This window comes from Terrapene carolina, unplaced genomic scaffold (assembly GCF_002925995.2).
Source record: "Terrapene carolina triunguis isolate 2854851 unplaced genomic scaffold, T_m_triunguis-2.0 Scaffold66, whole genome shotgun sequence".
Classification (NCBI taxonomy): Eukaryota; Metazoa; Chordata; order Testudines; family Emydidae; genus Terrapene; species Terrapene triunguis.
The window spans coordinates 74,492,832-74,505,205 of NW_020664417.1; positions in this window are offsets into that span (position 1 = coordinate 74,492,832).

The following is a 12,374-nucleotide window of genomic DNA, read 5'->3' on the forward strand; positions in this document are numbered from 1 at the left end:
GAGGAAAATATTTGTTCTTCAGCTGTATTTGAAATAAGCCTTAAACTACTTGGGGAAACAGCAAAATAACTGCACTGCATAGACCTTGAATCTTCTTCAGGTGGTCGGATGTTTAAATTATTTAAAATCTTCTTTGGAGGCAGCTTGGAGAGGTTGTGGCAAAGACTTAAAATGCAGTTACTAACCACTTCTTTAAATATGTTAGAAATGTAATAGAAATATTCATACTAAGAGTGTAGCTCTTCAGTATCATGCAAGTGAGAAAAATGCAGAATGTCTTGAGGTTTATCATTGTTGTATTTGACAACAACATTGGCTTTTTACAGAGAGAATGTATAGATAGCGCTCTCGCTAGTCTGTTGTCCCTTGACACCAAATAGATATTGTGAGTCTGTAAAGTTTTCTTTTAATTTCCCTCGCACTCTGACAAGGGTCTAGGATAACAAGCTGAGGCTGAAATGTGTTCTTTGTGTTGAATCTCACTATGGAAAATCAGCTAAGATGGAATTGCCCTCCTTTGGCTGCATAAAATTGTTCTTGGTTTGCATGTAACATTAACTTTTTACAGTTTTGAGAGCCTCCTCTGATTCTGAGAAACAAAGTCCCCTCTATGAAAATGCACAAATCTCTGCTTTCTGTATATGTTTGTTAAAAATGGTTTTGAAAATACAGGAAAGATTTTCAAAACTTACTAGACTAGATTCTCTGGCGCTGTATCTAGCCATCTCCTACATCTTCCAGCTCATGCATAGCTGATCAGGTAGCAGGTCAGCTGTCCAATATTTTAGAGAGATACTTCAAATCCAATTAAAGTTATGAAAGCTTTTTTTTAAACTACCACGCTCCTTAATTCTGATGATTTATTTATTACATTGGAGCCATCTTAGCTTTCATCAAGGCTAAGGTTAGAGCTAACTTTACTCTTTTTTGTATCCGGGTGCATCTGCACTACAGCTTTTCTGTGGATGATCGACACTTGCATGTGACTGGCCACACTGAAAAGCCAGAGTCAAGAGTGGCCAATCAACTGCATCCCCACTGGCCCTGTACACATGCTCATGTGAGGGGCTAGGGCTTCTGGAGTCATAACCCATGGCTTTTAGAACTGCAGTAAGCTGAGCCACTCTGATTCTTTCCCACTGAATTGCAGGAGAACTCATCTGTCCTCCTGGACACACCAGGGGAATTGTGGGAAGGCCCTGGAGAACTATCCGCACTTGAGTGGTTTAGCCTGCATTCGTACTGTGAAGTGGGTGGATATAAGCAGCACCTAGGCTTTAGCCTACCCCCCTGGATGGGCCAGCTAGCTCTGACTCAGGTCAGAAGGGTTTGTGTAGGGGAAGGAGAAGGGTTAGGGGCAACACTCCAGTAAGAGCCTGAATTAATTCTGCAAGGAAGAGAAGCCCTCAGAGATGGCCTTATTTTGCATGTATTGTCTCATCATGGATACCTTCTGATGCATATACTCCAATAATACTCATTTAACAAGTGTAAAACTATAAAATTGTTATATAATTGTCTAGGAAAGGGATGTTTATGTCCAATGTATTGATTTATAACTACTCCTGGAGCAAATGTAAAATAAACTACTGCGCGTAGTAAATTTTCAGTCACCTATAATGAAGAATTGCAGTAAATATGATATTTGAAACCTATAGTGAATGTTACCTGACTGCCAGAATACCCCAAGATGTGATTTTTCTTTTACTCTGTTGAAGATTATGATTAATTTATTAAGGGCCAATAGTGTCTCACTGCTGTGTCAGGCACAGAATAAGATACAGTCCTTGTCCTAAGGAGTTTACGAGACAGACGACCTAAAATGCACTGGAAAATTCAGAGGTTCTGACTTGCAATGGTATCATTATTTTCTCCTTCTCTATCCTCCCTTTCATCTCCTTTTGAGTAATGTGAATGGGTGATAACAACTTTTATCAAGACAAGTTAGTGCTTCAAAAGGATTTGAAAGAGTAGAGGCTGGGTGCGTGAAATGCTGGAGCAAAAAGGGAGATCTAGGCAAAACAGTAGGTATTCTAAAATTGTGCTTTACTTTGTTACTATACCAGTTATACAAAATGGGGGCAGCAACACTGAAGGAAGCCTGATTGCTTAGTGGTTGGAGAAGGGAGTTTACTGTGAAGACTTTGACTTTTATTCTTGACAAGCTGGGTGACCTTATGGAAGTCACTTCATTTATTTGTGCTTCAGTTTACCTATCTATAAAATGTGGAAAATAATTTTCCATCATTCTAAAGGGCTCTGAAGGCATGCAAAATGTACAGAATGTTCAAAGTGGTTTAGTCCTTATCTTATTACCAGTCTCTTGGGATACCCAGTCACCTAGTTAGGCTATTGGTGCTTCCTCAATATTAATATTTAAGAATTACTGTCAGGAAAATTATTGAAAGTTGTATAGCATGACATGATTTGGTGTAAATCTTAATACAAATATTAATAATAAATATTATCTTTGATTAATCTCAATACCTTGTTGCTCTGTGGAGTTTAGTTAATTCTGATACTCCCTCATGATGTGGTTCTATTAATTGGGATAACCCCAGAATGTGGAAGTCCCCAGCAGGAGTAAAGCCACCTTGGTAGAGCTGCCTCCTACACCTTCCTCCCAATATCCGTTGGTGCTGCGCATGAGCTGGAAGATGTAGGAGATGGCTAGATACAGCGCCAGAGAATCTAGTCTAGTAAGTTTTAGTATTTGTCTGTAGAGCTGGGTGAAATTTTTTGGCCGAGACTTTTCTTCAGTAAAATAGGCAGATTTAGTGACACTGAAATGTTTTGTGAACTTGTGTTGATTTTCACCGAAGCGTTCATTTTGGGGGGGGGAGGGGATTTCAAAAAAAGCAAAACATTTAAAATGAAACATTCTGGGTTTTGGGTTTGAAACTACTTTTTGCTTCAACATTTCCTTTAATTTTATTTTTTAAACATTCAAAGAAGTTTAAAAATGGTCAAAAATGTTTATAAATGGTCAAAAATGAAATGTTTCAATTTTGACAAAACAAAATATTTCCTTTGACCTGAAACAAAATTTTATTTGACCTTTCAACTTGCCAAAATTTTTGAAAACTTTAATTTTTGGTCCAACCTGAAATAAAATTTTTAAATGTGTTGAAATTGCCAATGAACTGAAAAAATCTGTGATTTGTCCAGTCCTATTTGTCACTCACATTTTTCAGAGATGGACCGTTAGGATAGGTTTTTCTTGTTTTGCAATGGAAGAATTATCAGAAAAGTTAATCAGGAATAGCTAGTCTGAAATAACTCATGTAGATAAGCCTGAAGAGCAACTGAAACCTTATGGCTAAGTGTAGATGAAAACAAACTTGAAATTGTCTGTGCCAGCTGTAATTTTGCTAGGACACTTCCCCCCCCCCCTAATGGTACAACTAGGGTGAAGGCTTGGTTCTTTTATTTCTTATGCCCACATCCAACCTGTGGAGCCAGTTAAAGGTGTGACTGGCCGTACATGTGAACGCAGAGGCTGCCTGGGAGATACTTAAATTGGTATCTTTTTAAAAATGAAAATTTTCACCAAAAAAGTCAACATTACTGAAAATTTCCATTTCTGATCAAAATGTGACACAGAAAACTTTGCAGAAATATTTATTCTAAAAATGTGAAAAGTTTAACAAAAGTGAGAAAATACATCTATTTTGAACCCTGCAAAACAGAAACAACTTTAAAAGTATTTATTTTTTCTGAAATCATTTCCCCATTATTCAACCAGCTGCACATTTATCCTCTACCAATTTAGAAATTTGGTAAACTCTGTTCTAGTATTTTTCTGGAGACAGAAGTTAAATTTATGCATCAGTAAATTAGCAGAATAACTCTTCTTTCTTATTTTGAATATTGGTACATCTTTTGCTTTCCTTCTGTATTCTTGTACCTCAAGACATTTTATTCTGTTTTCATGAAGTTGTCATTTGTTAATTCCATAGGATGTATAGCAGAAGTCTGTGCAGAGCTGAATCAGCTGATGGGGTGAAGTGAGGAAAACTGCACAGCATTGACAATAGCAATGCCTTTTCTGTAAGCAAATGGAGAACTTCAGTCCCCATTCATTTTAGCATTAAAGGAACTACTTTGCTATTAAGGTATATGAATTTTCTATACAAGTATTAAGTAACCTGATCGTGAAATTCCCTTAAACAGAAATAAGAGATTGATTTAAGATTTATAAAATTAAAATTGGATCAAAATTGGGGGAAGGGGGGTCTGGGGGAGAATTACAACGTTTATTTTCCTCTGCATGAGTACAAGGTTAGAGCTTGCCTACACTGGGAGTTATTTCAGAATAGCTCTTCCTGATGGATTGATTCCACTGGATTAAGCTAATTCAGAATAAAGCACTCATAAAAACATAAGAATGGCCATACTAGGTCAGACCAATTGTGCATCGAGCCCAGTATCCTGTCTTCTGACAGTGGCCAATGCCAGATGCTTCAAGGGGAATTCACAGAGCAGGGCAATTATCAAGTGATCCATCGCCTGTCATCCAGTCCCAGCATCTGGCAGTCAGAGGTTTAGAGACACCCAGAGCATGGGTCTGCATCCCTGACCATCTTGGCTAATAGCCATTGATGGACCTATCCTTCATGAATTTATCTAATTTTTTTTTAAACCCAGTGATAGTTTTGGCCTTCACAACACCCCCTTGCAACAAGTTCCACAGGTTGACTGCGTGCTGTGTGAAGAAGTATTTCCCTTTGTTTGTTTTAAACCTTAAACCCACACCAGACCCTTAATCATTTTAGTTGCCCTTCTCTGTACCTTTTTCAATTCTAATATATCTTCTTTAAGATGGGGTGACCAGAACTGCACACAGTATTCCAGGTGTGGGCATACCATGGATTTATGTAGTGGCATTATGATATTTTCTGTCTTATTATCTATCCCTTTCCTAATGGTTCCTAACATTGTTAGCTTTGTTGGCTGCTGCTGCATACTGAGTGGATGTTTTCAGAGAAATATCCACAATGACTCAATAATCTCTTTCTTGAGTGTTAACAGCTAATTTAGACCCATTATTTTGTATGGATCGTTGGGATTATATTATTCCAATATGCATTACTGTGCATTTATCAACATTGAATTTCATCTGCCATTTTGTTGCCCAGTCACGCAATTTTATGAGATCCCTTTGTAACTTTTCACAGTCTGCTTTGGACTTAACTATCTTGAGTAACTGAGTATTGTCTGCAAACTTTGCCATCTCACTGTTTACCCCTTTTTCCACATCATTTATGAACATGTTGAACAGCACTGGTCCCAGTACAGACCCCTGGGGGACACCACTATATACCTCTCTCCATTATGAAAATTGGCCATTTATTCCTACCTTTGTTTCCCGTTTTTTAACTAGTTACTGATCCATGAGAGGACTTTCCCTCTTATCCCATGACTGCTTACTTTGCTTAAGAACCTTTGGGGAGGGATCTTGTCAAAGGCTTTCTGGAAGTACTTGGTCACCCTTCAAGTATCAGAGGGGTAGCCGTGTTAGTCTGAATCTGTAAAAAGCAACAGAGGGTCCTGTGGCACCTTTGAGACTAACAGAAGTATTGGGAGCATAAGCTTTCGTGGGTAAGAACCTTACACTCAAGTCTTGCATCTGAAGAAGTGAGGTTCTTACCCACGAAAGCTTATGCTCCCAATACTTCTGTTAGTCTCAAAGGTGCCACAGGACCCTCTGTTGCTTTGGTCACCCTTGTCCACATGTTTATTAACCCCTTTGAATAATTCTAATAGATTGGTAAGGCATGATTTCCCTTTACATAAAGCCATGTTGACTCGTCCCCAAAAAATCGTATTCATCTGTGTGTCTAATCATTCTGTTCTTTATTATAGTTTCATCCAATTTGCCTGGTACTGAAGTTAGGCTTACCAGCCTGTAATTGCCAAGAATGCCTCTAGAGCCTTTTTAAAAAATCAGCATTACTTTAGCTATCCTCCAGCCATCTGGTGCAGATGCTGATATAAGCAATAGGTTACATACCACAATTTCTACAATTTCATATTTGAGTTTCTTCAGAACTCTTGCAGAAATACTATAAGTTCCTGGTGACTTATTACTGTTTAATGTATCAATTTGCTCCACACGTATTCTCTTATTCTGAAATAAGAGTATCTACATATGGAGTTCATCAGGACTAGTTAAATTCATTTTAAATTCATTCTCCCTTATTCCTGAAGCCTAGTGAAAATTGCAGATTTTTTTTTTTTTTTGAGAATTCATGGCAATACCATTAAGTATCAAATTTCATGGAATATGCACAACTGCCGAGTCTCCTCTGACCTGCTGCAATTTTTTCCAACAGTGGCAAGGTGGAAGTGGGCGTTGTGCATGCTGGTCTTGTGTGGGTGTGGCTTGTAGTGTGTGGCAGTGGCAGATTCATGTAGGGCCTTCAGTTTCAGGGGACGCTTGGCAGCCAAATTTATGTGGGCACACTAGCCAGCGTTGCCACTGCTTGGAGCACAAACAGCAGTGGTCTCTATGGAGAGGCAGAAACAGGAATCTCCATGCACTGATCTCGTGCTCAGTGTGGCTCATGGCATGCAGCAACATCATGTTGGAGCAGCAGTTTGAGGGGGACTCGGCAGCTGCTTTTATGCAAGGCACTGTAGCCAGCACTGCCCCTGCTTGGAACACACGCTATGAGCTGCACAAGACCAGGGTGTGCAGATGCCTGCTTCTGACTGAGGCCACAGCTACTTGTGTTCCAAGTGGCAGCAGTGCTAGTTACCGCGTCTCACATAAAACCAGTTTCCCCACCCCTGAACCGCTGCTCCGACATGACACTGCTGTGCACTATGGTCCACACGGAGCATGAGACTGGTGCACCCAGATGGCCGTTTCTGCCTCCCTGCTGTTGGGAAATTCGTGGTATTGGGCTAATTTCATGATTTCCACATAGTCCATGAAATTGTGATTTTTTTTCACAGGGTCCCACTTTATTCCAGATTAACTTTCATGTGTAGGCAAGCCCTGAAACTGGTGTATCAGGATTGATTCTTCTGAGCAGAAGACCCGCATCCCAGCCTGCTTTGAAGCCATCACATCTAAGATCACTTTGCTAACACCACAAACAGCTCGCAGCCCACCTGCTGTTGTATATGGATAGAAGTAATGCAAGTGTTTACGTACAGAAATAGCAATGATGTAAAGAAATCACAAAGAATTTTTTTTATTCAGAAGACTAAAACTATTCCCCACTGGAAAACAAAGGGACTCTTGCAATAAAGCAATACTAGTCTGTAAGAATTAAAAGTGCCAATTTTTTAAGGAGGGTGTGTGTAATTTTTTAGTACAGTAAGTGTCATCAAGCCAGCAATAGGGAAGTTGAAGGCAATGAGTGAATACCAGCTGGGCCATTAGTTGGTAAGTGGCTTCCCTTTTGTGTTGGCAAAGTGACCCTAGACTTGATGACTCCAGTCCCAGCAGGAATGGGGGCCTGCTCTGCTGGATAGCTCAGGAGAATCCATCCTGAAAGACTAATTTCAGACCATCTGGAGCCAGGTGGCCAACTTTAGACAAAAAGAAATGAAAAGGAGGGTGATATCCTGGGTCAATTAAAGTCCATGGAGTTTACCCATTGATTTAACTGGGGACAAGACTTCACTTAGAGGGTTTTCGGGGGGACAGAATTACGGCCTGTATGGAAATTTTTTGGGCTGGACACTGAATACAGTAACAGAAAAGGTGTGGGGGCTGGGCTGGAGAGACAGGATTTTCCAAGAGCGGATGGTGAAAAAAATCTTTGCTGGTCGCCAGTATATGCGCTTGAGTTGTGCTGCTTTTGCTGTTAAAAGCCATTTTGTTCAAAGTCTGTCTGCAGGAATTGTACATTTCTAAATAAAAGTGTAATAGGATAATTTAGTAATTCACTGTCTGCTGTCTACTCATTTTCTCTCCTAAAAGAAATTACCAAGATCTAAGTGCACTAACCACTCAGATCGTGACTACATATATTGCTGAATGATTCTTATCACATTCATTGCTAAGCTGTTGTTTCTGCTGGATGTTTTGAAGCTCTCTCTCTCTCTCTCTCTCTCTCTCGTTTTGTTCAGCTTGTTTACTGAATTATCAATCCATTTGTTCAAACTGAAGGACCCTCTATTTATGATTTTTCCACTGAAAAATCCCTCTGGAACTAAAACCTTAAGTGTGAGAAGTATAAATAGAAGGTCCTTCAGCCTGAACAAGCTGGATAATTCAGCAGGGGAAAAGGGGGAAAAAAAAAACCAGAAGAAGGCTTGAGAGAAGTCAAAATATTTAAAAGAAATGAGAATTACACAACTATAAAAGCAAGGAATTCTTAACATTGACATTACTTCACCAGGTAACTCCCTTTAAGCACAAGATATTCAATATATAGTACATCTATGGGCTGATCTTGCAATGTTCTGATCTCCCATAATTCTCACTGAGTTCAGCAGCCTAGGAATCAGACTCAAAATTCATATATTATGTTGAAAGAGAATGGGATTTGGTGCACTGAAGAACTTCTATTTTTCTGGCATATGTCTGCACATGTACGCAAGGATGACAATAAAATAATGGTGGTTACCAGATGAGCTCTCATAAAACATCTATTGTGAGGTAGCAGGAAATTGTATTTGATGAAGCAAAATGGTGTTGAGAGATCACATTAACTCTCATGAGGTCTTGTGTTAACTGTCATGACAATTGTGCAAGTACTTTGCATCAAAAATGTTTATATATAAAAGTCAGGTGATAGTCTTCATTCCACAAACAAAACACCCATTTATATCAACAGGAGATCTGCTCATACATGAGGTACATGTATGAGGAACTAGTGGATAATATATCCCTATATACCTTACTTTTAATTGTGAAGTATATATAAGTGAGGTCATCAGTGAGTAGAATTTAGTGGAATTTTCTCCATCACTTCAGTGTACTTTGGATCAGGCTCAATGTGGTAATTTAAGTTTCTCTTTGAAATATGTCAAAAATCACCATTCCTAATTTGTAAAAAAGCTTCCAAATTGCGCATTTTAATTTCTAGCTATGCATGTACGGTATCATAAAATAGTCTTTGTATCAAAATGCGTTATCTTTAGATGGAGGAGGGTGGAGAGAACAGATGCTGTTTTTTAACTAAAAACAAGAAAATTCCTTCACCGATTCTATATGCACAAACCATACATTTCTATGAGGAAAAATAAACCATGAAAATGTTTAGGAACTATGTGTTAGAGGAAAGGTTTGCAGGATATAACACAGTTGTTTGCAATTTTCTTGCATTTGATGTATTTGACCATATTTCAACTATCATCCCAATTCCTTTCCAAATGGTAAAGAAAGATCTGTTCTAATTTTAATTTAAAGCTGTCTTCTCTATATAGTAGATACTAGTAAATCTTAGACTGTATGCTTCTAGGGGCAGGGACTTTGTCTTACAATATGTTTGTACAGAACTTAGCACAAGGGAGTTTGATTCTGATTTGTTGTCTCTGGGCACTAATGCAAAATGCTAAGAATAATGCATCAAAGAGAGAAACTGGCATGTTTAAAGCAAATGGTGGATATGTTTCAGGGAAAAAATGTTGGTTTATTGCAAAGAGGACACTTTGTGGTGGGAGCACCCCTGCTTGCTAAGCTGTCCCCAAATTGCAACCCCACTTGCCTCCATGAGGCAAAAACCTTTTGTTCCCTTTCACAACTTTTCAGGAGTCTGGAATTGACCAAGAAATAAATGCTACACTCCAATATAATACCAGTGACTTTATCTGAGCAAGGACAATCCACAGTAGTAAAAGGGACTGTGACAGATTAGTGTAAGTCAGTATGTATCTATCTCAAACTTTTGTTCTGAGTGCCATTTTGATTGTAAGACTAATGCACCTATATTTTTGCCTTTTATCCTTTATCTTGTGCTGAAACCTCTGAGAGAAGACTAACAATACAGTGAAATCCAGGCTCCTTTACCTGTAGCATTTCTCATTCAAAAGCAAGCACCCTAAGATAATAAGCTCGCTTCGGCTCTAACCATGAAACTCAGTGAGCTTGTAACCAAGCAACAGATCACCTGACTAGGGACTTGAAGTCACTGAGGGGAGTCACCTGACAGGGGGAGACTAGAAAAACCTTATAAAAGGAAGACTTTCTGACTGGCTATTTTAGAGACAGGAGAACAGACTGATGGTAGTGAAGAAACTGGCAGAAGTTTGTGTGCATGTTAGGTTGTTTTTCCATGGATCTTTAAATCTTTTGTGCTGTCTAAGAGTAAAGTAAATGTGTATATGTGTTTAGAAATGCCTTCGCTTTCTGCATTATATAGTTCCAGAAAAGGGAAATAGCAAACCAGAGAGTTCACAGTTTTGGTGTAACTCTGAGAGTATGCAACAGCTACTGGGGAGGCTTGGGAGAGGTGGCACTTGTATCAGGGCCTATGCAATTGGACTATGGGGTCCCCATTGCTAAAAGAGGAGTCAGACACAGGCACTGCACCTAGATTGTGTGCCTAAAGATCCAGAGCCAGAAAGAGAGTGTCTTACACTGCCTACCCCCAGCAAGACAAGACCATGTAGGACCCAAGGTTTGGATCCAGTACAGCATCCTGGTGAGTGTCCAGGAGGGGAAGGTCATTGAGGATTGTAACAGGGACCATTAAGGGGCCCCAACAAGAAGTCACACATATAACCCCTGCAGTAATACAATACACTGAGTTCTTGACTAGGGTAGCCAGGAAACAATAATTCCATTTCCTCCCACATTTTCAGGTTTTGAAATTTATTTTTGTTGTGACACTCATCTGGATTGTGAGAGACCTGGCTTCAAGTCCCCGCTCTACCTAATTTGGACCAAGGACTTGAACCTCTCATAGCCCAGGTGAGTGCCCTAACCACTAGGCTATAGAATCAGTTTCTCTTTCTGGCCCAATCAATGTTTGTTTATTTATACAAAGTGGAACAGCTCCAACAGGAGAGACTGAGAGAAACTGACTGTGTAGTCCAGTTGTTAGGGCACTCACCTGAAATGTGGGAGACCCAGGTTACAGGGTGCGGGGGGAGTGCTCTCTCTCTCTCTTTTTGACCAGAAATTCCATCCTGGACCTGTGAAAGCTTCCTGACTACATTTTCTTCAAAACCAATAAGATTCCCTGAAACATTTTAGAATTGACAAAATGACATTTTTCAACAGAATTATTAATAATAATTATTATTTTATTATTATTTTGTCAGTTTTGAAAAATCTTCCAACCATCTCTATCCTATTATCTAACAGAGTAATTTTATTTTACCTGATAAGTAGTCCACACCGCCCCCATACTCAGGCCCCGACTCCCACAATGGGGTATCTCTTGCCCCTTCTGGTGATTGCTGATGCTTGAGTACCATGGAAACTCAGAGTAGTGAGTCCTAGTCTGTGCTGAATTGCCATATAGGGTTGCCAACTTTCTAATTGCACAAAACTGAACACCTTGCACCTGCAGGGCCAGACATGTTGGCCACTTCCGGGGAGCTGCGCAGAGCCAGGGCAGGCAGGGAGCCTGCTCTTAGCCCTGCTGCGCCACCAACCAGAATTTTAATGGCCCAGTCAGCGGTGCTGACCGGAGCCGCCAGGGTCCCTTTTCGAACGGGCATTCTGGTCGAAAACTGGACACCTGGCAACCCTATAATGCCAGATTGTCTGTCACAATGCTGGTCAGGGTTTCCTCTGCTGGGTCTGGGTCAATCTTCCAGCCTAACTGTGGCTGTGCACCTGGGCTGCTCATAGGGCTGGTCTCCTAGCCCTGGATTTAGATTTAATTTTCTCTCCATCATCATCATCATCATCATCTCTGCTCAAGCTATGCAGCTTTTTCATGGCATTGTCCCTGTGCCTGCTGATCGACCCAGTTGCAAACACATCCCTCAGCCCCAGGGCTGAGCTCCTGTTGTGGGGCAGCATCTCCATCCTCCAGCTGGGTGCAGGCTAGCAGCAGGAATTTGAGGTGGAGTTTTCTTCCAGACCTCTAGCCAATCAGGGGTCTGGAAGGGTCTAGTTCCTCCTTCTGCCTGCTCCCTAATCAATCAGGGTTCATGATTGGTAGCGCTGACCCTTTCATACTGCTGGCATGTGGAGTGGGAGCTCCACACTTTGCATATCCCTTTCGGCTAAATGTTTATACATACACATCAATTAAGTAAAAGATAAATTAAGAGTACACAAATGTTTGGTGCATGAACTACAGACATGAAAGATGATGATTTGGGTACTCAGATTAATTGTTGTCCAGGAAGTGAAGGTATCTGGATTCAGAAATTTTCTTTTGTTCAATATATATAGTCCTTTTCTGATTCTTTCAAGATGTCATGAAAAAAAGAAAACGTAGGGCTTCACACATTAG